The sequence below is a fragment of the Plecotus auritus genome, assembly GCF_963455305.1.
Source record: "Plecotus auritus genome assembly, chromosome: 13".
NCBI lineage: Eukaryota > Metazoa > Chordata > Mammalia > Chiroptera > Vespertilionidae > Plecotus > Plecotus auritus.
Window position 1 is genome coordinate 29,419,639 of NC_137779.1, and position 27,069 is coordinate 29,446,707.

The following is a 27,069-nucleotide window of genomic DNA, read 5'->3' on the forward strand; positions in this document are numbered from 1 at the left end:
TGATGAGTTTGGGGGCCTTTCCTGGGAGCTGCTGGTACCAGTGCACATAGTAACCACCCCCAATGTTGGAGCTGGTTCCAGTGCAGGAGATGGTGACCCTCTGGCCCGGGGACCCCGACACTGAGGACGGCTGAGTCAGCACAGGCTGGGCCCAGGATCCTGGAAGAGGGGGAGACACAGAGAGGGTGAGTCTGGGTCTAGAGACAAGAGGAGGAAGCAGGGCCCATGTGTCTCCCCAGGCCCCTTCCCCTGTCCCTTATCCAGTCACCTGTGCAGTGAGCCAGGAGGGCGAGGAGGAGAGGGGCCCAGGCCATGGTGGAGGTCATCCCTGAGTCCTGCCTCCTGTGCCCACAGCTGAAGCAGAGCTCCCCCCCTCTCTCCCTTCCCCTCTTCATAGTCTGCGGGAAGGAGGGCCCACTCATGCAAATGAGGACCCCCTGGTTTTGATCCCTCCCTGGGCCCTGGGTCCGGTCCCTGTGCCTCAGGATGGCAGGGTGGGGGTTGGGGTGGGGCTGTGTGGGGCCCAGGGGGTGGCAAGGTCACAGCTGTGACCCCTGAGCACAGGGCACCAGGCAGGGCCAGGGAACAGCTTGCAGCTCTGATGAGCCCAGCCCTTCAGCAGCGGCCCCTGCGCGCCCCCTGGTGGCCAGGCCTGGACGCACCACTGTGTCCCCTGCTGACTCAGGCCCAGGAGGGACAGGTCCTGCCTCCCCACTGCTCTGTGCACTGACCCCCAGGCTCAGGGCATCCAGGTGCCCCCTGAGGTGGCCTCCCCGTCACCTCAGAACACTCTGTGCTCCACTCCGCCTCCTCCTGTGAGTCGGGGCCCGTCTCCCTGGCCCTTCATGGTCACACCTGAGCTGCTGTCACTTAGGGAACTTTCTTCCCAGGATCAGGTCCAGAGCAGCGACTGTCCCCAGGCGGCAAGTTCCCTAATTTTCAGGACACGGTTTTATTTTCTATGTGATCCCTCCCCTGTTAGGAATTAATCCCTCTCTTTCCTAATCACAATAATATTGTGTCCCTGGCCTCCCCGTCTGCTCAGGAGATAACACAGAACTGATTTCTCCACATGCTTTTCGGTCAGCTCTGCCTCCTCACTGGCTTCCTCGTTACCAGGGAAACTGAATGTAACATTTCCCATCGTCCATTTCTATCCGAAGGAGAGTCTGGTCTCTGATTGTCGGTGAGGCTCACTGTGACCCCAGCTCCCTGCACACGAAGGGGACGGCACAGTGATAGCACCCCCGGGACCAGGGCCTTGTGAGGGGGGACACCAAGCGGTGAATCAAGGTGACCTGGGGGAGCACTTTCTGGGATGGAAGCAGAAGGAGATGCATCGTGGGGTGTGGGGTCAGAGGTCATGTGGGGGCCTCAGGGCCTGTCCTCCCCTGAGGGAGGGGCAGAGGAGGCAGAGGCTCCAAGGAGAGGGGACAGTGTCTCCATGGCAGCCATGAGCCTGCTTCCCAGGTCCTCCCTCTGGGAAAGGGGGCCAGGCTGTGGGGTTGGTGCTGCTTTCTCACTCTCCTGGGGGAACCGGACCTCAGATCATGGCCCCCTGATGGGGGTGACTGTGGCTTTATTGGACCTGAATGTGTCAGGACAGTGGGGAGGTCAGGGGTCAGAGCGGGTCATGGTGAGGCAGGAGCTACCTTGCAGGTTTCCCTGATCGGTGTCCAGACCCTAATGCACTGGTGATGAGGGTGGGGCAGAGGGAGGCCCAGGGGCCCTTTAGGGAACCTTCCTGTCTCTGTTTGCTCTGATCTGGACCCACACCCCCAGCCATGGGGTCCCCAGGGGATGGAGCCCAGTTCCAGCTCCTGGGAGCTCAGAGGTCCCTGGCGATGTCCTCTCAGGAGAAAGAGCAAATCCCTGCTCTGAGCAGGTGGCCGGGCTCCAGGAGAGTCCCCAAGCCCGGGCCAGGCGCTGTGGCTGCCCCGGCCTCCTCCCTCCTGCCCTCTGCCAGAGGAGGGGCCGTCCCTGCAGATGTGGTCCCTCCAGGGACTGCCCAGCCCCTGAGCCCTGGAACTGGGGCTCAGCTCACCCCAGACTCAGCAGGTTGGACTGTCCTGACGGGCTGTGTCCTGGAGACGCTGCCACAAAAGCCCACAGACTGAGCCCCTCAGAACCGGGGAGACGGTCCCTCTCAGGGGTGGGGTTCAAGTCTGAGGTCAAGGTGCTGGCAGGCCCGCGCTCCCAGGGAGGCCCCGGGTAGATGCTCTCTTCTCTCTTTCCAGTGTCTGGAGGCTCTGCCCAACCTGGACATGATCTCAGCTTGGGGTTCGGTCCCTGACTCTGTCCTCACAGCTGAGCCCCACGGGACCCGCGCCCAGTCCTCAGAGAGTCTGTGGGAACCTGCTCTGGGCCAGAGGGGCAGGTTTAGGAAGACACGGGTGCTGTGACCCCCCTACAGGGTATCTGCCCTCCAACCTAACAGGGGTGTGAAGGGAGCACGTGAAGAAAATTCTTCTGGGATTTAGGTCCCAACTGCATCAAAATGGGACTGTTTCCATTGATGTTATACAATACTAGTGGCCCAGTCCATGAAATTCGTGCATGGGGGAGGGGTGTCCCTCAGCCCGGCCTGTACTCTCTCCAATCTGGGACCCCTCGGGGGATGTCCGACTGCCGGTTTACAGGGATCGGGCCTTAACCAGCAGTGGGACATCCCTCTCGCAATCCAGGACCGCTGGCTCCTAACCCCTCATCTTCCTGCCTGCCCGATCGCACCAACCACTCTGCCTGCTGGCCTGCTCACCTCCAACTGCCACCTCCACCGGCCTATTGCCCCCAACTGACCTCCCCAGCTAGCCTCATGGCCCCCAATTGCCCTCCCTGGTCGGTCTCCCAGTCTAATTAGCATATTACCCTTTCATTACTATAGATTGTTAAGTTTCGTCTCGATTATGAATTGCAGGCCCAGCTAAATTCAGACTTAAGTATGTGTGAATGTATGTGTGTGTGTGTGTGTGTCTGAGTGTGTGTCTGAGTGTATGTGAGTGTGTGTGTGAGTGTATGTGTGAGTGTATGTGTGTGTGAGTGTGTGGGTATGAGTGTATGTGTGTGTGAGCGTCTGTGAGTGTGTGTGAGTGTATATATGAGTGTATGTGAGTGTGTGTGTGAGTGTGTGTGTATGAGTATATGTGAGTGTGTGTGAGTGTGTGTGTATGAGTGCATGAGTGTGTGTGTGAGTGTGTGTGTATGAGTATATGTGAGTGTGTATGAGTGTATGTGTGTGAGTGTGTGTGTGAGTGTGTGTGTGAGTGTGAATGTAACTTCCTTTTGCTGCTCCTGTCCACTCCCTGTGAGATTGGTGATGACATTGGCTCTTGTTTTCATAAAGGATGGGTGACCCTTTCACAGCACAGAGACATGGAGAGCATTGCCTGGTCTAGGGCCGCAGAGAACAGCCTCAGAGCCCACACCAGCTGGACGCAGCCCTGTGAACAGCAGACGGGGCCCTGGAAGAAGAGGGTGCACTGAGCTGTGTTTGTGCCTCACTCCCCACCGGCACCTGTCACTGTGGGAATAGTCTCTGAACCACAGAAGACAGTAGTACTCGGCCTCATCCTCAGGCTGCGCCCCTGCGAGGGTCAGGGCAGCTTTGCCCCCTTGGATGGAGCCTGAGAACCGGGCCGGCGTCCAGGAGTGTCTGTTGTTCGTGTTGTAAATCAGCGCCTTGGGTGCCTGGCCAGATTTCTGCTGGATCCAGTGTGGATAGTGACCATCAATGACTGCCCCTGTGCTGGAGCCACAGGTGAGAGTGACTGTTCCTCCGGGGACACAGTCATTGCTGGCTCTGGAGTCTCCACAGCCTGAAACGTGAACCCTGAAATAAAAACAGACACAACCAGGAATGAAGAATAAAGGCCGAGGGATCCCCCCCAAGGCTGGTCTCTGAAATGGCCCTGAACCTGGGCAGAGAGCGAGGAGGAGTTGGAGGAGGGGAGTCCAGCTCATGGTGGAGACTTTCCAAGGTGCCTTGGTCTCTTGCACGTGCTGGTCTCAGGTGTCCCTTTATCTCCTCCCCGGCCTCCTGGGTAAAGGGGGCGTTTGCTGGTCATTATGCAAATGTGAGCCCACAGGACCCGCCTGTTCTGGGTGCTGGGCCCCGTTGGTAGCTTCCCTGTGAGGAGGAGGCTGGGGAGGCTGTGGGCTCTGAGTCTGTCCCTTGAGGGGAAGCACCTGCTGTCACCTCACACCCAGGCCATGAGCATGGGCCCAGGGCCCACTCAGTGAGAACCATGTGAGTTGGCTTCAGGCCTGGCAGCTCTGAGAAGACCCACAGCGCCCCCTGGTGACGGTCTAGGGAATAGTCATGGTGGTGGGAACTACAGAAGGAATGATGGTGGCCCCTGAAAATAGACGTGATAGATAGATGATAGAGATAGATAGATGATAGATAGATAGATAGATAGATAGATAGATAGATAGATAGATAGATAGATATAGACAGATAGATAGATAGATAGATAGATAGATAGATAGATAGATAGATGATAGATAGGTGTTGGTAGATAGATCGATAGATGTTAGAAAGATTGATTGATCGCTAGATAGATAGTAGAGAGATTCATTGATAGCTAGATAGTAGAGAGATTGGTTGATAGCAAGATAGATAGTAGAGAGGTTGATTGATAGCTAGATACATAATAGAGAGATTGATTGATAGCTAGATAGATAGTAGAGAGATTGATTGATAGCTAGATTGATAGTAGAGAGATTGATTGATAGATAGTAGAGAGATTGATTGATAGCTAGATAGATAGTAGAGAGATTGATTGATAGCTAGATAGATAGTAGAGAGATTGGTTGATAGCTAGATAGATGATAGAGGCAAATATTATACCTCTGACTCCCTGCTGAGAGGTCCGCCCTGTTTCCCCTGTTTTAGTTTTTGGGTCTATAACTGCCCGTTGGCTATGTTCACAGAGTCTATCACATCCTGGGTGTCTCCTCTTCCCTTTGGAATAAGAAGCTTGTGCTGCTCCCTGATGGACTGGAGGATTGTGTCCTAATTCTTTCCGCCCCAGAATCCCCTCCTCCGGGTCGCCTCAGGGGTGGTGTCGGTCGATTCTCTTTTCTCCTTCACGTGTTTAACTTCCTGGATCCTGACATTCCGAGGAGGAATCTATACAGATTCCCAGACATAGGAAGATGCTCTGAGGAGCCTCTGGGTCCCTTTTACTCTCCCTTTTTAAAAAAATACATCTTTTTATGATTTCAGAGAGGACGGGAGAGGAAGACGAAGACAGAAACATCAAGGATGAGAGAGAATCATTGATTGACTGCCTCCTGCACGCCCCTGACAGGGGATGGAGCCTGCAACTCGGGCATGTGCCTTGACCAGAATCAAACCCGGAACCCTTCAGTCCATAGGCCGAGGCTCTGTCCACTGAGCCACACCGACCAGGGCTCTCGGTCACACTTTTGAAACCGGGTCCAGGGTGAGCTGGTCCTGCAGGAGAGGAGGGCAGGAGCCCCCTCAGCCGCCCAAGCATGGCCGCTCCTTGTGGCCGTGGGTTTATTAAGTCACGTTACAGCGATGGTCAGCCTCCTCCACAGGCCAGAGACCAGGGGTGGTCACAGAGGCTGAGTGGGCCGGACGGCGGGGTCACGGTTCGATTTCTGGTCAGGACACATGCCTGGGTTGTGGGTTCAATTCCCAGTGTGGGGGTGTGCAGGAGGCAGCTGATCAATGATTCTCTCTCATCATTGATATTTCTATCTCTGTCTCCCTCTATCTTCCACTCTGAAATGAAGGAATATACATATTTTTAAAATAAAAGTAAAACGTTTTAAAAGACCCCATGTGCACAGACTAGCACCCTGTGCAGACAGCTAAACCCGGACTGTCAACCACCTGTGTCCTAGGTCACAAGGTCCGGTAGGGGCTCTGCCTGGGAGCTGTGGGGGCCGTTGCTATGGGAACGGTCAGTGTGTCTGTTGACCCAGATTCAGGAGAAGTTGACCTGGGATCTGGGCTCATTAACAGCTTCCCAGCGGGAGTGACACAGGCACCTGTTGGGAAGGTCCTGCTCCCCAAGACCCACAGCCACCCACACCCTTGTTGTTGGAAAGCCCCAGTGGGTGGGAGAAGAGAGGACACAGTCAGAGCCCGTGGCCCAAGGAACCCCACTCACGGGAGCCCCCCTGGGCTGAGTGGCGGCAGCTGTAACACCGTCTCACCCACTGACCCAGGCGCCCGCATCCTTCCTGGGGCAGCTCAGCATTCCCCAGCCACCGTCCAGCTCACTCACCCTATGGAGACCAAAAAAAGATTTCCTGGGCTCAGGGCTCCCCTTTCCCTTTTTCAACGCCTCTCCCTGATGGCACTGAAGGTCAGGGTCCCAGCAGAGGTGACACCAGCCCTGAGCCTGGGCTTCCTCCTGGGCCTGAGGCCCCCGGCCCCTCGCAGCTGAGTGCCTGGTCAGTGTGCACAGGGCTGGGCAGGAGCCTTGGGCACAGGAGCCGGGGGAGGGAGGGGTCACTGCTCTGACCTCTGGGCACGGAGTCCGAGCTCTGGGGACGGGCCGCCTGCTGGGAGGGTCCTGGGCTCTGGGAACAGTTTACAAAGCTGTTTCCTTATTTCAGGTCAGAAACAGCCACCGCACGGGACCTGGTCTGTCACCCATGGATGACAGGCCACCTTTCAGGGCACCATGACCGGTGAGTGTTGGGGTTGGTTCTGTGTTTCTGAGACGCAGAGACATGGGAGCGAACATGGAACGTGGCCCATTAGGTACCAGAAGGTTCTTCCCCGAGGAGTGTGCACAGGGAAGTTATGTTAACGGGTCAGATGTTGTGAAATAGACTCTGGGAGGGCAGGTTCTTGTCCCACTTCCCCATCTGCATGTGTCACTGTGGGGAGCATTGTTGTACCCGATATGACAGTGATAGTCAGCCTCGTCCTCCGGCTGCAGCCCCGAGATGAGCAGGAGCCCCGCATTGGCCGAGGCGTCTTTGGATCCAGAGAAGCGGCTGGGGACCCCGGAGCCTTGGTGCTTGTCTGAGTCTGATTTATACCATAAGAGATACCGGGGAGGGCTCCCTGGCTTCTGCTGGTACCAGCGGATAGTATAGCTGCCAACACTGAGGTCACTCCTCAGGGTGCAGGTGAGTCTGGCTGTGTCTCCCGGAGATGCAGAGAGGAAGGGAGGCTGAGTCACCACCAGCTGCTGGGAGAGGGACCCTGCAGACACACACACTTGTCAGGGATGGGCAGGGACCAGGGGGTTTCCCAGGAGACTGAGCAGGAAGGGAAGAAGCCTGGTCCCAGGCCTGTCCCTACCTGTGCAGTGAGCGAGGAGCGCGAGGAGCAGAGGGGTCCAGGCCATGGTGCTCACAGCCCTGAGCCCACAGTGGGGCTGGGCAGCCCAGGCCTCCTTTTCTCCCCACCCTCTGCCAGAGGAGGGGCTGCCATGCAAATGGGGTCCCTCCAGGGACTGCCCAGCCCCTCCCTGGCCCCTGGGGCTGGAGCTCAGCTCACACCCCAGACTGAGGGGCATGCAGGTGGGCTCACCCCTAGGGGGGCCCTGGGAGGAAGCACCTGCTGAGACAGACATCACTGAGCACAGGGCCCAGCCACAGGCCCAGGCTCCTATTAGTGAAGGTCCTTAATGCGCAGCTGCTTTGGGACCACAGGGCAGTCCCACAGTGCCCCCTGCTGGTGGCAGCACACACCTGCCCTTGGCCCAAAGCCCTGAGGGCCCAGCTGGACCTGCAGCTCAGAGGGGACTGTCCTGGCCACACACTCTGGCCGGGTCCCAGGTCCTGTGACCTGATGGGCTGTGGCGCTCCCTGCAGCTTCACTCCCAGGAGGAGCCCCGTCTGTGGGAGGCGCCATCAGGTGCACAAAGGACAGATGGATGTGGTTTACCCTCCAGTGAAGATGGTGCACAAGTGAGTGCACAGGGACCCTCATGAGCGATGTCACAGCCCAGGGACACCTCCATCTGGTTACCAGGACGCAGAGGGCTGCTCAGGGAATGTTCCGGGAACACACTCAGGGGCAAGGTCAAAGGAGGACGTTTCACCAGACCTGTCACGTCATGAGATGAACGTGCAGGTTCACAGAGATCTGATGCGACTGACGCATAAGAATCAAGGCATTTGCAGGCCTCACATTGGCCCGTGGGAGGTGTCACAGCTCATTCATTTAGGAATTGACTTTTATCACGTGTGTGGTGATCTGCATATCTGTGTCCTGTGTTTCTTGGTGGGATTTTCTCAGGTGTCCTGACATTTCTTTCTATTTTAAATAAAACTACACCTCTGGTCCTTTCTGACTCGCTGTCCTATTTCAGTGACAAATAGGAGAATGTGCTGTGTGTGCAGATGTGGTGAATGTCTGAGCTGTTTAATGCACAAACCCTCTCATCCTCTCTGAATGGAAACTACAGCCACAACTTGTCACGTTGCCCTGGAACCCTAACCGGAGTTTGGCTTTAACACCTTAGGAGCCCCAGGAAGATAGGGGGTGAGGAAGGCCCAGCAGAGGAGGGAAGAGGAGGAAGGAGGGTGTGCCTGAGAGTCTGTGCTGGTTGGGACCAACCTTCTGTGGGTTTGTTCCCAGAAGGAGAAGGTTGTGTCCATGACCAGGGTGAACACTCACATATCAGATGTGATGGGTCAGCAGTAACACAGGGTTCACACACATGACATGAATTTGTGGGGGAGCATGGCTGTCTGGGTGACCATGTGTAGTTGCAGACACAGTATGTGAGATGACAGGAAACACACGCTGGTCTCGGCCCCTGGCCCCGCACAGGCTCCTGAGACCCTTGTCACGGCCTGGGGGACGGGCAGGCCTGTTGCTGATGAGGGGACACTGGGTGGCTCCTGGGTGAGGACGGGCCACTGGAAAGACGGGGGATGATTAGAAGGCTGGAAGACCCTCACCTGCCCTCCTTTCGCTTGAAGGGGAGAGGGCTGAGATGCAGTTAGCAAATTCATCGAACCCACAAAAGGTACTATGGGAACCCTCGATTGATATCCAAGAAGTTGTGAAACCTGGGACCTCCTGCCTGTGATTGGCACCTGACGTGCGGGCAGTCAGTGGGACTGGCCCTTCAACTGCGGGTCTGAACGTCTCTGGGCAGATCGTGTGAGGACCGAGTGCTGTTGGAGGACATCAGCTGGTGGCAGAGAACTGCTGTCAGGAAGCCCTCCCAACAAATTGGGGACCAGAAAGGCGAGGAGGGAAGAGCTCTGGGGGAGCAGCAGACAACACACAACAGGAGGAAAGAGCTGAGATTCTGACTCAGAAATGTTCCTTCTTAGAATTCCCCCGACACGGGGTGATGGGCGGGGCTCCATGACCTCCCGCGTGTGCTCCTGGGACGCCTGTGCTGCTGCTACATCGTGTGTGACCCCCCTCCTCCCGGGGACAGAGGTCCCTGCAGAGAAGCCCAGCTGACAGAGGCCCTACAGACACTCCTCGCTGAAGAAAGGCTCAGAGCCACCACCTCGGGGCCCAGGGGTTTGGGTCCCACTTCCTCGTCCTCTGAGACACTGTGGGTAACGGTAGCTGCTCCCACTGCCATGAGCTATAGCACAGTAATAGTCAGCCTCGTCCTCAGGCTGCAGCCCCGAGATGAGCAGGAGCCCCGCATTGGCCGAGGCGTCTTTGGATCCAGAGAATCGGCTGGGGACCCCGGAGCCCTGGTGCTTATCTGAGTCTGATTTATATCTCAGGAGAAACCGGGGAGGGCTCCCTGGCTTCTGCTGGAACCAGTATATGTAGTAGCTGCCAACATTGAAGCCACTGCTCAGGGTGCAGGTGAGTATGGCTGTGGCTCCCGGAGATGCAGAGAGGGAGGGAGGCTGAGTCAGCACAGGCTGGGAGAGGGACCCTGCAGACACACACACTTGTCAGGGATGGGCAGGGACCAGGGGGTTTCCCAGGAGACCGAGCAGGAAGGGAAGAAGCCTGGTCCCAGGCCTGTCCCTACCTGTGCAGTGAGCGAGGAGCGCGAGGAGCAGAGGGGTCCAGGCCATGGTGCTCACAGCCCTGAGCCCACAGTGGGGCTGGGCTGCCCAGGCCTCCTTTTCTCCCCACCCTCTGCCAGAGGAGGGGCTGCCATGCAAATGGGGTCCCTCCAGGGACTGCCCAGCCCCTCCCTGGGCCCTGGGGCTGCAGCTCACATCACAGGCCTACTGAGGGGCATGCAGGTGGGCTCACCCCTTGGGGGGCCCTGGGAGGAAGCACCTGCTGAGACAGCACAGAGGCTATTGCTCAGGGGGCGCTGCCAGCAAAGACACAGCTGGTCCCCATCAGGGTGCACAGTGCCCACCCCCAGGTCCAGGCTCCTGGGAGTGGAAAGTCCTTAGTGAGCAACTGTGTAGGGGCCACAGGGCGATCCCACAGCGCCGCCTGCTGGCCACAGGACACACTACATCGCCCTGGACCAAAGCCCTGAGGCCCAGCTGGTGTCTGCTGCTCCCCAGGTCACTGTCCCTGTTCCCACATCCTGGTCTGACTGGCACAGATGCTGGAGCTCACTGCAGGGTCTCCCTCCTGGGCCCAGCCGTGGGAGGTGCCAGTATGGAAGTAACTGAGAGGTGATGGTCTGGGAGACAGTTAGAAATGCTGCCTCACACGTTCACAAAGAGTAAGCTGTGAACCAGCCCTCACGGGAGATGTTATGGTGCTGAGGGTCCTAAGGGTGTTGGGGATGGAGAAGGGACATGAGCTTGGGACACAGCCTGGGCCTCATCCCTATTCACAGATGGGAGTGGGCTCCTGAAACGCATGTCACTCACGAAGCCTGTCTCTGTGGATGCGCTCATCCCTCTAATGAAGGGGGTGCTGGCTGAGAACGCAGTGTCTTCTGGGCCGGGCCCTTTGTGATGTGGTGGGCGTGGCTTTGGGGAGATCAATCTCTTCCTCGTCCCCATGCAATTGCCACACAAAGAGCTGAGGACATTGAGTGCGTGTGTGGGTGGGACATCGGCAGATCGATGGAGGGAAAAGCCACACAGGAAACCATCAATGCCTGTTTGGGGCATTTTGTGTGATCACCAGTCGGGCCCTTTAAGAATACAGCCATGGGATGTGGGTTAGACCTGAGACCCAGCCTTCCTGCCCAGGCCCCTGGAGAAAACGCTGGGGAAGCCCCGGAAGACCTTCCTCCTGGTTCCAGGATGGACCCGCCTCAGAGCAGGGCCTGCAGGCACCATAGTGTCCCACAGGCCCTCCCCGCCCAAGGCTGCAGAGGCGCTCCTGACCTTGGGGTGAGGACAGTGACCTTCCCTCCTCCAGGGACTCAGCTGTGCTCAGCTCTGTCTGTCCTGCCCCCGGGGAAGCTGCCAGCACCTGTGACCTCCTGCTGACCCGGGGGTGCGGGTGGGAGGACTGCAAGGAGATGAGCAGCCAACTCATTTCTCTTGTGCTCACTTAACAAGTACTCTGAACTGTGACGATGATGATGATGATGATGATTCAACCTGGAGTCAGCTCCACCCGGGGAGAGACTGGGAGCCCAGGAAGGGGGCTCATCCCCGGGGCTGTGCTGGGAGGAGGGCGGGGCCTGGGGCTGGGCTGGTCAGTGATGCTCAGCCTCCTCCTCCAGCTGTGACCAGGGGCCTCTGCTGTAGCTGACATGGAGCCAAATGAGAACCAACATTCCCTTCTTTTTTAAAATGTATTTTTATTGATGTCAGAGAGGAAGGAAGAGGCAGAGAGAGAGAGAAACATCAGTGATGAGAGAGGATCATCGACGGGCTGCCTCCTGCACGCCCCCCACTATGGTTCAAGCATGTAACCTGAGTCTGTGCCCTGATCCGGAATACAACCATGACCTCCTGGTTCATAGGTCGACGCTCAACCACTGAGCCACACCAGACAGGCTGAGGACCCTATGACCTGAGTATGTGGCTGTGTCACTGGGTGCAGACTGTTGATGAGATGTCACCGGAGCTGAGGGATCAAATGACGCCTTTCCACCCAGTGCTGCTGCCTCGGCCAGGGCAGAGGCCTTGCTGTGTGTTCTTGGCTCCGGTCCCTGGAGGAGGAGAGGAGCAGGGGACATGCAGGGACCTGTGTGCACAGCAGGGTCCACGATGCAGGGCGTGGGGAGGGCTGGGCGGGCCGCGCAGGAGCACAGCATCCGGGAGCCTCTCCCTGGGTCGTGTTTAATCCTGAGGACAAGGGGGACCCAGGACCTGGTGGGGACAACCTGACACCCTGGTCCTTCGGCCCCGGAGCTCAGGCCTCGCCTCCATCATCCCATCCCCCAGACAGACGTGTCCGCAAGGAGCTCTTGTGCATGTGGCCACAGAGAGGATGTGGTTATGTTTACATGGTGACAGTTCCCTGTTTACACAGAATACACTTCATTGCTGCATGTTGGTTTTTAATACAATATTCAGATTTGAGCCCTCAGACCAGGATCCTACCTCAGTCGCTCCTCCACTCGGAACTGAGCTTGGCCTGAATGAATCTGATTCAACCTCCTCAAATGTCTCCATGGGAACCGTTATCCCTGAGGATTGTTAACATGTGAGAACGTGAACATGGCAAATATTACATGAGCCACAAATCAATGGAAACGCTGACCTGACGTCAAAGCTGTGACACTGTCAGGACCACTGGTTCAAGGATAACCCGGTGCCGGATGGACACCTGTCAGCACAGTCAGGGCTGAGCCAGAACTGGGCGGAGCCGCCAGCAGGGCCCAGGTCAGGCCAGGAGAGCGGAGAGGAGGTTTTTGTCTCACTTCCCTGTGGGTCTGGACGAACGTGTGAGTCTTAGAGCTGCTGTCCCATATGTTACAGTAATAGTCAGCCTCGTCCTCAGGCTGCAGCCCCGAGATGTGCAGAAGACCCGCATTGGCCGAGGTGTCTTTGGATCCAGAGAAGCGTCTGGGGACCCCGGAGCCCTGGTGCTTATCTGAGTCTGATTTATATCTCAGGAGATACCGGGGAGGGCTCCCTGGCTTCTGCTGGTGCCAGTATATCCTGTAATCACCAACACTGGAGCCACTGCTCAGGGTGCAGGTGAGTCTGGCTGTGGCTCCCAGAGATGCAGAGAGGGAGGGCGGCTGAGTCAGCACAGGCTGGGAGAGGGACCCTGCAGACACACACACTTGTCAGGGATGGGCAGGGACCAGGGGGGTTCCCAGGAGACTGAGCAGGAAGGGAAGAAGCCTGGTCCCAGGCCTGTCCCTACCTGTGCAGTGAGCGAGGAGCGCCAGGAGCAGAGGGGTCCAGGCCATGGTGCTCACAGCCCTGAGCCCACAGTGGGGCTGGGCTGCCCAGGCCTCCTTTTCTCCCCACCCTCTGCCAGAGGAGGGGCTGCCATGCAAATGGGGTCCCTCCAGGGACTGCCCAGCCCCTCCCTGGCCCCTGGGACTGGAGCTCAACTCACACCCCAGACTTAGGGGCATGGAGGTGGGCTCACCCCTTGGGGGGCCCTGGGAGGAAGCACCTGCTGAGCCCACACACAGGTCCCTGCTCAGGGGGCGCTGCCAGGCCTGAGAGGACACAGCTGCTGAGTCCCTGCAGGCAGCACAGGGCTCCCCTCTGAGTGAATGGTCCTCCCTCAGCTGCAGTGTAAGGCCCCAGAGCAGGCCCCCAGCGCCCCCTGCTGGCCACAGGCCCCACAGCTTCAGGTCACTCTGCTCACCTGTGTGTGGGCTCATTCAGCTGCTGTCACCCTGAGACGCTGTGGTGGGGACTGCAGTGTTCAGTCAAGGGCCCTCTTCTGTGAAGGTCAAAGTGCACGTAGATGACATACTGATTGGGTGTCACTCTCCATGAAGCTGGTGCACCGCTGATGCCCAGGAGCTTCTCCCCCAACAGCACAGGGGAAGGGGCAGTGGGGCCGCTGTGAAGGGTCATAGGGCTGCTCACTGCGTTAGGAGCCGGTCCTGTGGCGTGAGAGGCCTCTGTCCCCTTTGGTCCCTGCAGGCGCACGACACTCAGCCACGGGGCCTTCGGGCCTCAGGAAGCACAGGGCAGGGTGAGCCCCAGCCCCCCTGTGTCTGCGCTGACACCACAGCCTGTCCCCCAGCTCCCTGCGGCCCCCAATGCTCCCTGGGGGTGGCCAGGAGAGTGGGCACATTTACAGGAAAAGGGCTACTGCGTGGACTTCACTGATCTGAGTGAAATGTGTGTTTGTGTGGTGAGCAGGGGGGGGAGGGAGCCCCGGTCCTGATGTTCTTAGAGAAAAGTATTCGCAGGAACAAGGAAATCCCTGGCCTGCGTCCCACTGATGGCAGGTGGGGCCTCGGGAACGCTGGAGGCGGAAACAATGACGTCCATAGCTCCGTGTGCAAACAGGCAAAGGGGGATGGGACTCCTCCTTTCTGGAAAGATCAGTCCTTGTCGTGTCACAGTGAGGAGACCGGCTGAGGGCTGTGAGGAGCGGACAAGCTCAGGTGGGAGGGGAGAGAGGGAATCGGATTCGGAAGGGATTCGATGCTGATTAGCTCCTGGGACTCACCCTCCCTAGAGACGGAGGCCTGGGGGAGGGATTACAGCAGGAACTTGTCACTTTTCCCTGAAACCCTCACGTGGGGATGGAGTTAAGAGCTGAGGGGCCCGAGGGAGAGAGGAGGTGAGGGAGGCAGCAGCAGAGGAGGGAAGAGGGGAGGGAGGGTGTGACTGAGAGTCTGTGCTGGTTGGGACCAACCTTCTGTGGGTTTGTTCCCAGAAGGAGAAGGTTGTGTCCATGACCAGGGGGAACACTCACATATCAGATGTGATGGGTCAGCAGTAACGCAGGGTTCACACACATGACATGAATTTGTGGGGGAGCATGGCTGTCTGGGTGGCCATGTGTAGGTGCAGACACAGTATGTGAGATGACAGGAAACACACGCTGGTCTCGGCCCCTGGCCCCGCACAGGCTCCTGAGACCCTGGTCACTCCCTGGGGGACGGGCGGGCCTGTTGCTGATGAGGGGACACTGGGTGGGCTGCTGGGTGAGGATGGGCCACTGGAGAGACCAATAGGATTAGAAGCTGGGGATCCTCATACCTGCTCCTCATTTGCTTGAAGGGGAGAAGGGCTTGGTGGCGTTAGTAAATTAATACAGCAACTTAACTGAAATCATGGGAGTTTTCCTGGGGACCTTTGCTGTATAGCCCTGAAGTTGTGTGAAACCGGGGTCCTCCCAACTGTGATTGGCACCTGACCCACGGGCAGTGAGTGGGACTGGCCCTTTAACTGCGGGTCTGACTTGTCTCTGGGCAGATCCTGTGAGGGTCGAGTGCTGTTGGAGGACATCAGCTGGTGGCAGAGAACTGCTGTCGGGAAGCCCCTCCCCACACATTGGGGACTAGAAGGGCCAGGAGGGAGGAGCTCTGGGGGAGCAGCAGACAACACCCAACAGGAGGAAAGAAGGGGATTTTTATTTAAAAATATTCACTCAGTCCAGCCAGTAGGGTCAGTGGTTGAGCGTCCACCTATGAACCAGGAGGTCACAGTGGATTCCTGGTCAGGGCCCATGGCCGGCTTCATTCTCAGTCCCCAGGAGGAGGCGTTCAGGAGGCAGCTGATCCTTGATTCTCATCATCGGTGTTTCTGTTTCCCTCTCATTCTCCCTTACTCTCTGAAGTCAATAAAAATATGCTTTAGGAGTTTTTTAAATAAAAATATTCACTCAGTTTCATCAGCTATCAATGAGCTCATGACAACATGCAGTATGGCTGTGGCGAGAATTAAACACTCAAGGACAGTAAGAACACAGTCAGTTCTCAGTGGGGTTGGTCCTCAGGATAGTGAGGATGTTATTGCTTATGTCAGTGGCATGCTGGTAGCCATAAGGACAAGAGGATTCTGCGGAATGGCTTCAATCTGTCCAGACTCCAATGAAGATAAACTGAAGCAAAATATTTGTATTCCATCTTCTTAGAATTCCCCCGACACGGGGTGGTGGGCGGGGCTCTATGACCTCCGGCGTGTGCTCCTGGGACACCTGTGCTGCTGCTACATCGTGTGTGACCTCCCTCCTCCCGGGGACACAGGTCCCTGCAGAGGAGCCCAGCTGACAGAGGCCCCACAGACACTCCTCACTGAAGGGAGGCTCAGAGCCACCACCTCGGGGCCCGGGGTTTTGGTCTCACGTCCTCGTCCTCTGAGACACTGTGGGTAACTAAAGCTGCTCCCACTGCCATGGTATGTAACACAGTAATAGTCAGCCTCGTCCTCAGGCTGCAGCCCCGAGATGAGCAGGAGCCCCGCATTGGCCGAGGCATCTTTGGATCCAGAGAAGCGGCTGGGGACCCCGGAGCCCTGGTGCTTATCTGAGTCTGAGTAGAATCTCAGGAGAAACCGGGGAGGGCTCCCTGGCTTCTGCTGGAACCAGATTATATAATAGCCGCCAACAGTGAAGCCACTGCTCAGGGTGCAGGTGAGTCTGGCTGTGGCTCCCGGAGATGCAGAGAGGGAGGGCGGCTGAGTCAGCACAGGCTGGGAGAGGGACCCTGCAGACACACACACTTGTCAGGGATGGGCAGGGACCAGGGGGGGTTCCCAGGAGACTGAGCAGGAAGGGAAGAAGCCTGGTCCCGGGCCTGTCCCTACCTGTGCAGTGAGCGAGGAGCGCGAGGAGCAGAGGGGTCCAGGCCATGGTGAGCGCAGCCTGTTCCCCGGACACAGAGCTGGGGCTGGTCTTCCCAGGCCTCTTATGGCCTCCCTGGTCACAGAAAGCGGCTGCTCATGCAAATGTGCCCCCACCCCCTCGGTCTCCCCCAGGGGCGCTGCCAGAGTCTGGGGCCCTGGGGCAGGGAGGGCAGCCTGGGGCACTCGGTTCCCCGTGGGTGGGGCTGGGAGGAAGCAGCTGCCGGGGGCGCACACAGCCACGTGCAGGGAGCCCACACCCCCAGAGAGGACATGCCTGCCCAGGCCTCACAGGAGCAGAGAGCCAGCCCTGGGGCCTCCTGGAAGAGACCAGGTCCAGGCAAACCCCAGAGACGGTCTCACAGCGCCCCCTGCTGGTGGAAGGGCGAACCCCCGCTTCCTTTAAGCCACTCCAGCACCTCCCCTTCACCTGTTCCCTTGACCCCTGTGCTCCCAACAGGTGAGGGTCATCCCCCCTGGACCAGGCAGGGGCGCGCGTCTGGTGAGCAACCTTTGGAAAGGTCATTCTCACGGTTAATGAAATCATTTAAAAATGCTACGCGTTGTTGTTTTAATTGTGTAAATTGTGCAAGGAAGAAGGACAAAAAAAAAACAAAACAGGTTGATTGAGGGTCAGCATTCGTGTTGGCAACATGTGGTGACATGGTGCCTGGTCATGTCTGTGATGACAGTGTAGTTTGCCCACTGTGCTCTAAAGGACCTAATAATAAAAATAAAGAACGCTCCGTTATAACCCTGTTTGTCTGTAGGTATTGAGGGCTTCGGCCGCCGTCATCCTGCGCCTGGAAGTTTCTCTTAAAGGCCTAGAGCAGACAAGGGGAGGGCAATGGGAACTCGTCCGTGTTCTGTGTTCTGTGGGGCCGCCTGGTGCAGTGTGAGGAAGGTGTGGTCTCCCAGGCTCTCCACGCTCCTGAGGTCACAGCGTTCCCATGGTGGGCAGCTCTGAAACGGGGCTTGCCTCTCCGTGAGAGCAGGAAGGGAATGTAAAACCAATTCATTGCTAAGAGATGGAAGAACGTGCTTTATTTCATCACAAATATCTCTAAGAATCCCAGCGTGGACTGCTCATTATTTTTAATTACGGTTTTCACTCAGTACTATGTTGTATTGGTGTGTGGCGGACGGCATGGGGGTTGGACAACCACACGCTGTAGAGAGCGTCCTGTGAGAGGGGCCTGAGTCCGCAGGGCCAGGGCCGTCCTGGGAGAGCAGATCTCTCACCCTCCACCGACTGCATCGCAGACGCCCCGGCGCCCGGTGCTGAGGGCCAGCTGCTGCCCAGGATGGCCACCTTCCCCGGGAGGAGCCTCCGGCCCCCGGGGGCATTTGCTAGCAAAGGATTCTGGGAAGACCACAGACATCAGGCGGGAATGGACACTTGTGCTTTGGAGGAAAGGGGTTTCCCATGGATGACGTCAGTAAGTGAATTCATTAAAGAACAGCATAACCTTTGCCGTTAATAGGATGGACACGGCCATCAGACACACTGAGTACAGGTGTGCCCATTTCTAATTACTTCACAAATAGACTCTGTGCGTGTGCATGTGTGTGTGTGTGCATGTGCGTGTGTGTGTGTGTGCATGTGTGTGTGTGTGCGTGTGCGTGTGTGTGTGTGCATGTGTGTGTGTGTGCGTGTGCGTGTGTGTGTGTGTGTGTGTGTGTTTGGCATGCAGAAAGCGCTCTCCGTCTCACCTGCTACTGGTACGGAATTCGTAACTGTGTCTCAGTGATGGCTGCTCCAGACCTGAGAAAACCTAGGTGGTACCTGCAGACACTCCCCGTGATTGTAAGCAGGGAGGTTCGTGGTAAACCCACAGCCAGATAACACTTCAGCCACCAGGCTTGCTATGTTTAAATCTGTACGTAATTACACAGGCGGCTGAGAATGTGGAGGAGAGGGGACCATCCTTCAGCATCAGGGGGAATGTCAGCGGATGAAGCCACTTTGGGAAACAGTCCGACAGCCGCTCTAAAGGTGTGTTTTCACCATTACCAGCTCCTCCAGCACTTCCCTCCTCGGGACGCACCCAGGACACATAAAAACGCGCACACGCACCAACACGAACAGCCATGTTCATGGCAACAGCACCCTTAATCACCAACCGGTGCAAACAGCCCACAGTGTCCATCAGCTGAGGAAACACTGCCATGTCCATACAACGGAGCAGAGAGTCCCCGGCAAGTTAAACAAATGAGGTGCATGTTCCCTCTACACATGGGGGGCCTCCGATACCCTCGTGTGGAAGCATGACACGGAGGGACCCATTTGCACGGGACCCATGTGCATGGCACCTGGAAACTCCAGAGGTCCGGTCGCCGGGGGAGACGCAGGCGGCTTCCCAGCCAGCTCAGCTCAGAGCACCCGGGAGGGACCGAGGCGTCCCCTGCAGGCGGTTGGGTCACGCTAAGCGGCAAGGGACACAGCGCAGGCTGGGCCTGTGCGGGAGAGGAGCGGCGGGCAGAGAAGGTGCTCGAAGGCATCGGCAGAAATCCCTCAGGCCTGCCCCTGTGCAAAGAGAAGGGCGAGGGGGAGAGGACCCAGGCCAGGCCTCGAGGACCTCAGAGATGGGTCCCTACCGCTTCCTACACGTCATGGTCCTGTGTCACAGCTTTGTGGGTGGACCTTCAGCATCGGAATGTTCCTGAGCTTGGAACGTCCCTGCTTCATCGGCACCTTGGCACGACCCTCAGGCCCCTTAAGATGAAGAGGGTCCTGGCTGGCTTGGCTCCGTGGCGAGAGCGTCCACCTGCAGACTGACGGGCTCCAGGTTCGATTCCGGTCAAGGACACGTACCTTCCTGGGTGGCAGGCTGCCAGCCCTGGTCGGGCTCATGTGGGAGGCAACCAATCGATGGTCCCTCTCACATCGGTGTTTCTCTCTCCCTCTCCCTCCCACTCTCTCGAACAGTCACTGGAGAACTCTCCTTGGGTGAGGACAAAAAATAAAAGAGATGAAGAAGACAGGGGCTCTTCCAGGACCTGCCCTGGGGTGGGGGCACCCGCCCCGGTGTCCCTGGTGCACAAGGAGGTCACCCAGCACCTCTCCCTCTTTTTTCTTCCTCTCGGCATCCCTGGAGCCAGACCGCCGCTTCCTCTGAGCCTCGGGAGGGAAGGAGCAGTCCCCGCAGCCTGGCGCAGGGAGCAGAGGAGGGGGAGGGCATCGCACTGGTCCCGGGAGGTGAGTGAGGAGTCAGCGGGACCCACTGACCCACCGGAGCACTCAGACTGCCCCTGGCGAGAGAGCTCCTACCCCCACCGGTTCCCGGTGTCAGGGAGTGTCTTGGGTGCCCCTGGAATGAGGATTTGGGGGCCCTGTAGGAGAATGCGGTATCACAGAGAGTTTATTCCCGTGGACTCAAACCCTGAGTTCCCCAGGCCCCACTCCCCTTTGTCCCGCCCAGAATCCAGTCCCACGTGCGGTCCCACAGGCCGGGCTCTCAGCCAGGGTCCGCAGTTCCGATCCACGTTGAAGCAGAGGCCCAGCCCAGCATTAGGCTGGCTGAGGGGTGCTCCCCGCTGTGGCCACCCTTTCCCTGATGTGGGGTCTGCGGGGCACGTGGCTGGGGAGGAAACACGGGCAGGAGCAAGGAAAAGGGAACAAGAGAGCCAACGGGAGAGAACTCCTTGACTCTAGAGGATCAGGGGCTCCCCAGTTTTCTCCGGCTTGCATCGGCCCTGCCCCCTCTGGCCAATGATTGCTGTTCCCAGGTTTGACTGACAGGCACCTTTCCTATGTCTCCCCAACATCCCCATCCCCATCCCTACATATGTGTTTATCTCCTCTTTGTCCAGACACCCTCCCAACGCCGCTCCCCCCACACCGCCCCCCCCCCACCGTGGTCTGCAGGGAATGTGGGAGGGTCCCTGCGGAGGGCAAAGGTGCAGCTCCCTGTGAAGGCGCCCCGGGGGAGGGGGGGACATGCCTGCAATGCCTGGCCTCCCCTTCGCCCCTTTCCCATCATTCACCTCCACCTGAGTGCCATGGCAGCAAGACCACCACGTCTCTGAGTGAGACTAGGACCCTGGGTGAGGTCCATGGTCATGCGACACGTGGGTTAACTCCGATATCATTGGGCGAGGGTGAGGCCTCACACCCCTTCCGTATCCGTCACCCCCAAGGACGGGTGCGGGGCCCCGAGACCGGACGTGTGGCTGTGGGCCATGAGGAGGGTGAGAAGGTCTTTGCAACCAACGAAAGGACATTTTGGAGGAAAACGTTTTCACACCCACGGGAACCAGGCAAAGCGGTGCCGATTGAAGGGGTGACAGCACACGTCACCCCGGGTTAGGCTGGGTGCGGGCAGAGGAAGCTAGACAGCCCAGGCAGGGAGGGACGGGAAGTTTTAGTCTCACTTCCCCGTGACTCCGCAGCACCGTGTGAGCTTTAGCGTCATCATGCCACACAGCACAGTGATAGTCCGCCTCGTCCTCGGGCCTCGGCCCCGCGATGAGCAGGAGCCCCGCATTGGCCGAGGCGTCTTTGGATCCAGAGAAGCGGCTGGGGACCCCGGAGCCCTGGTCCTTATCTGAGTCAGATTTATATCTCAGGAGGTACCGGGGAGGGCTCCCTGGCTTCTGCTGGAACCAGCGTATATAGTAGCCGTCAACATTGAAGCCGCTACTCAGGGTGCAGGTGAGTGTGGCTGTGGCTCCCGGAGATGCAGAGAGGGAGGGCGGCTGAGTCAGCACAGGCTGGGAGAGGGACCCTGCAGACACACACACTTGTCAGGGATGGGCAGGGACCAGGGGGGGTTCCCAGGAGACTGAGCAGGAAGGGAAGAAGCCTGGTCCCAGGCCTGTCCCTACCTGTGCAGTGAGCGAGGAGCGCCAGGAGCAGAGGAGTCCAGGCCATGGTGCTCACAGCCCTGAGCCCACAGTGGGGCTGGGCTGCCCAGGCCTCCTTTTCTCCCCACCCTCTGCCAGAGGAGGGGCTGCCATGCAAATGGGGTCCCTCCAGGGACTGCCCAGCCCCTCCCTGGGCCCTGGGGCTGGAGCTCAACTCACCCAACCAGACTGAGGGCCAGGGAGGTGGGCTCACCCCTTGGGGGGCCCTGAGAGGAAGCACCTGCTGACACAGCACAGAGACTATTGCTCAGGGGGCGCTGCCAGCAAAGACAAAGCTGGTCCCCATCTTGGGCACAGGGACCAGCCACCAGGTCGAGGCTCCTGTGAATGGAAAGTCCTTAGTGAGCAGTTGTGTGGGGGCCACAGGGCGATCCCACAGCGCTCCCTGCTGGCCACAGGACACACTACATCGCCCTGGTCCAAAGCCCTGAGGCCCAGCTGGTGTCTGCTGCTCCCAAGGTCACTGTCCCTGTTCCCACATCCTGGTCTGACTGGCACAGACGCTGGCGCTCACTGCAGCGTCTCCCTCCTGGGCCCAGCCGTGGGAGGTGCCAGCAGGGACGTACCTGAGAGGTGAAGGTCTGGGAGACAGTTAGAAATGCTGCCTCACACGTTCATAAAGAGTAAGCTGTGACCCAGCCCTCACGGGAGATGTTATGTTGCTGAGGGTCCTAAGGGTGTTGGGGATTGAGAAGGGACATGAGCTTGGGACACAGCCTGGGCCTCCTCCCTATTCACAGATGGGAGCGGGCTCCTGAAACGCATGTCACTCACGAAGCCTGTCTCTGTGGATGCGCTCATCCCTCTAATGAAGGGGGTGCTGGCTGAGAACGCAGGGTCTTCTGGGCCGGGCCCTTTGTGATGCGGTGGGCGTGGCTTTGGGGAGAGCAATCTCTTCGTCTTCTCTGTGCAATTGCCACACAAAGAGCTGAGGACACTGAGTGCGTGGGTGGGTGGGACATCGGCAGATCGATGGAGGGAAAAGCCACACAGGAAACCATCAGTACCTGTTTGGGGGCATTTTGTGTGACCACCAGTCTGGCCCTTTAAGAACACAGCCATGGGATGTGGGTTAGTCCTTAGACCCAGCCTTCCTGTCCAGGCCCCTGGAGAAAACGCTGGGGAAGCCCTGGAAGACCTTCCTCCTGGTTCCAGAATGGACCCTCCTCAGAGCAGGGCCTGCACACACCATAGTGTCCCACAGGCCCTCCCCGCCCAAGGCTGCAGAGGGCGCTCCTGACCTTGGGGTGAGGACAGTGACCTTCCCTCCTCCAGGGACTCAGCTGTGCTCAGCTCTGTCTGTCCTGCCCCCGGGGAAGCTGCCAGCACCTGTGACCTCCTGCTGACCCGGGGGTGCGGGTGGGAGGACTGCCAGGAGATGAGCGACCAACTCATTTCTCTTGTGCTCACTTAACAAATACTCTGAACTGTGACGACGATGATGATGATGATGATGAAAATTCAACCTGGAGTCAGCTCCACCCGGGGAGAGACTGGGGGCCCAGGAAGGGGGCTCATCCCTGGGGCTGTGCTGGGAGGAGGGCGGGCCTGGGGCTGGGCTGGTCAGTGATGCTCAACCTCCTCCTCCAGCTGTGACCAGGGGCCTCTGCTGTAGCTGACATGGAGCCAAAATGAGAACCAATATTCCTTTCTTTTTAAAATATATTTTTATTGATGTCAGAGAGGAAGGAAGAGGCAGAGAGAGAGAGAAACATCAATCATGAGAGAGGATCATCGACCGGCTGCCAACTGCTCGCCCCCCACTATGGTTCAAGCATGTAACCTGGGCCTGTGCCCTGACCCGGAATACAGCCCTAACCTCCTGGGCCATAGGTCGACGCTCAACCACTGAACCACGCGGGCCGGGCTGAGGACCCCATGTCCTGAGGATATGGCTGTGTCATTGGGTGCAGAGTGTTGATGAGATGTCACCGGAGCAGAGGGATCAAATGACGCCTTTCCACCCAGTGCTGCTGCCTCGGCCAGGGCAGAGGCCTTACTGTGTGTTCTTGACCCCGGTCCCTGGTGGGGGAGGAGGAGGAGCAGGGGACATGCAGGGACCCGTGTGCACAGCAGGGTCCACGCTACAGGGCTGGGGAGGGCTGGGCGGGCTGCACAGGAGCAGAGAATCCGGGAGCCTCTCCCTGGGTCGTGTTTAATCCTGAGGACAAGGGGGACCCAGGACCTGGTGGGGACACCCTGACACCCTGGTCCTTCGGCCCCGGAGCTCAGGCCTCGCCTCCAGCATCCCATCCCCCAGCCAGACGGGTCCGCAAGGAGCTCATATGCATGTGGCCACAGAGAGGATGTGGTTATGTTTACATGGTGACAGTTCCCTGCTGTCACACAGAATACACTTCATTGCTGCAGGTTGGTTTTTAATATAAAATTCAGATTTGAGCCCTCAGACCAGGATCCTACCTCAGTCACTCCTCCACTCAGAGCTGAGCTTGGCCTGAATGAATCTGATTCAACGTCCTCAAATGTCTCCATGGGAACCGTTATCCCTGAGGTTTGTTAACATGTGAAAACGTGAACATGGCAAACATTACATGAGCCACAAATCAATGGAAACGCTGACCTGACGTCTAAGCTGTGACACTGTCAGGACCACGGGTTCAAGGATAACCCGGTGCCGGATGGACACCTGTCAGCACAGTCAGGGCTGAGCCACAACTGGGCGGAGCCGCCAGCAGGGCCCAGGTCAGGCCAGGAGAGCGGAGAGGAGGTTTTTGTCTCACTTCCCTGTGGGTCTGGACCACCGTGTGAGTCTTAGAGCTGCCGTCCCATGTGTTACAGTAATAGTCAGCCTCGTCCTCAGGCTGCAGCCCCGAGATGAGCAGGAGCCCCGCATTGGCCGAGGCATCTTTGGATCCAGAGAAGCGGCTGGGGACCCCGGAGCCCTGGTGTTTATCTGAGTCTGACTTATATCTCAGGAGGTACCGGGGAGGGCTCCCTGGCTTCTGCTGGTACCAGTATATCCAGTAGCTGCCAACATTGTAGCCACTGCTCAGGGTGCAGGTGAGTCTGGCTGTGGCTCCCGGAGATGCAGAGAAGGAGGACGGCTGAGTCAGCACAGGCTGGGAGAGGGACCCTGCAGACACACACACTTGTCAGGGATGGGCAGGGACCAGGGGGGGTTCCCAGGAGACTGAGCAGGAAGGGAAGAAGCCTGGTCCCAGGCCTGTCCCTACCTGTGCAGTGAGCGAGGAGCGCGAGGAGCAGAGGGGTCCAGGCCATGGTGCTCACAGCCCTGAGCCCACAGTGGGGCTGGGCTGCCCAGGCCTCCTTTTCTCCCCACCCTCTGCCAGAGGAGGGGCTGCCATGCAAATGGGGTCCCTCCAGGGATTGCCCAGCACCTCCCTGGGCCCTGGGGCTGGAGCTCAGCTCACACCCCAGACTGAGGGGCATGGAGGTGGGCTCACCCCTCGGGGGGCCCTGGGAGGAAGCACCTGCTGAGCCCACAAACAGGTCCCTGCTCAGGGGGCGCTGCCAGGCCTGAGAGGACACAGCTGCTGAGTCCCCTGCAGGCACCACAGGGCTCCCCTCTGAGTGAATGCTCCTCCCTCAGCTGCAGTGTAAGGCCCCCAGAGCAGGCCCCCAGCGCCCCCTGCTGGCCACAGGCCCCACAGCTTCAGGTCACTCTGCTCACCTGTGTGTGGGCTCATTCAGCTGCTGTCACCCTGAGACGCTGTGGTGGGGACTGCAGGGTTCAGTCCAGGGCCCTCTTCTGTGAAGGTCAAAGTGCACGTAGATGACATACTGATTGGGTGTCACTTTCCATGAAGCTGGTGCACAGCTGATGCCCAGGGAGCTTCTCCCCCAACAGCACAGGGGAAGGGGCAGTGGGGCCGCTGTGAAGGCTCATAGGGCTGCTCACTGCGTTAGGAGCCGGTCCTGTGGCGTGAGAGGCCTCTGTCCCCTTTCATCCCTGCAGGCACACGACCCTCACCGCGGGGCCTTCGGGCCTGAGGAAGCACAGGGCAGGGTGAGGACCAGCACCCCTGTTTCTGCGCTGACACCACAGGCTGCCCCCAGCTCCCTGCGGCCCCCAGATCCTCCCTGGGGGTGGCCAGGAGAGTGGGCACATTTACAGGAAAAGGGCTACTGCGTGGACTTCGCTGATCTGAGGGAAATGTGTGTTTGTGTGGGGAGCAGGGGGGGCGGGGAGGGAGCCCCGGTCCTGATGTTCTTAGAGAAAAGTATTCGCAGGAACAAGGAAATCCCTGGCCTGCGTCCCACTGATGGCAGGTGGGGCCTCGGGAACGCTGGAGGCGGAAACAATGACGTCCATAGCTCCGTGTGCAAACAGGCCAAGGTGGATGGGACTCCTCCTCTCTGGAAAGATCAGTCCTTGTCGTGTCACAGTGAGGAGACCGGCTGAGGGCTGTGAGGAGCGGACAAGCTCAGGTGGGAGGGGAGAGAGGGAATCGGATTCGGAAGGGATTCGATGCTGATTGGCTCCTGGGACTCACCCTCCCTAGAGACGGAGGCCTGGGGAAGGGATTACAGCAGGAACTTGTCACTTTTCCCTGAAACCCTCACGTGGGGATGGAGTTAAGAGCTGAGGGGCCCGAGGGAGATAGGGGGTGAGGGAGGCCCAGCAGAGGAGGGAAGAGGGGAGGGAGGGTGTGACTGAGAGTCTGTGCTGGTTGGGACCAACCTTCTGTGGGTTTGTTCCCAGAAGGAGAAGGTTGTGTCCATGACCAGGGGGAACACTCACATATCAGATGTGATGGGTCAGCAGTAAGACAGGGTTCACACACATGACATGAATTTGTGGGGGAGCAGGGCTGTCTGGATGACCATGTGTAGGTGCAGACACAGTATGTGAGATGACAGGAAACACACGCTGGTCTCGGCCCCTGGCCCCGCACAGGCTCCTGAGACCCTTGTCACTCCCTGGGGGACGGGTGGGCCTGTTGCTGATGAGGGGACACTGGGTGGGCTGCTGGGTGAGGATGGGCCACGGGAGAGATGGGGGAGAATTAGAAGCTTGGGATCCTCACACCTGCCCCCATTCGCTTAAAGGTACAGTTAACCAATTAACCTAAACCAATGTAGGAATTATGTGAACCCTCAGTCTATAGCCCAGAAGTTGTGTGAAACCAGGGACCTCCCGCCTGTGACTGGCACCTGACCTGCGGGCAGTCAGTGGGCCTGGACCTTTAACTGCGGGTCTGACCCGTCTCTGGGCAGATCCTGTGAGGACCGAGTGCTGTTGGAGGACATCAGCTGGTGGCAGAGAACTTCTGTCGGGAAGCCCCTCCCCACACATTGAGGACCAGAAGGGCCAGGAGGGAGGAGCTCTGGGGGAGCAGCAGACAACACACAACAGGAGGAAAGAAGGGGATTTTTATTTAAAAATATTCACTCAGTCCAGCCAGTAGGGTCAGTGGTTGAGCGTCCACCTATGAACCAGGAGGTCACAGTGGATTCCTGGTCAGGGCCCATGGCCGGCTTCATTCTCAGTCCCCAGGAGGAGGCGTTCAGGAGGCAGCTGATCAATGATTCTCATCATCGGTGTTTCTGTTTCCCTCTCATTCTCCCTTACTCTCTGAAGTCAATAAAAATATGCTTTAGTAGTTTTTTAAATAAAAATATTCACTCAGTTTCATCAGCTATCAATGAGCTAAT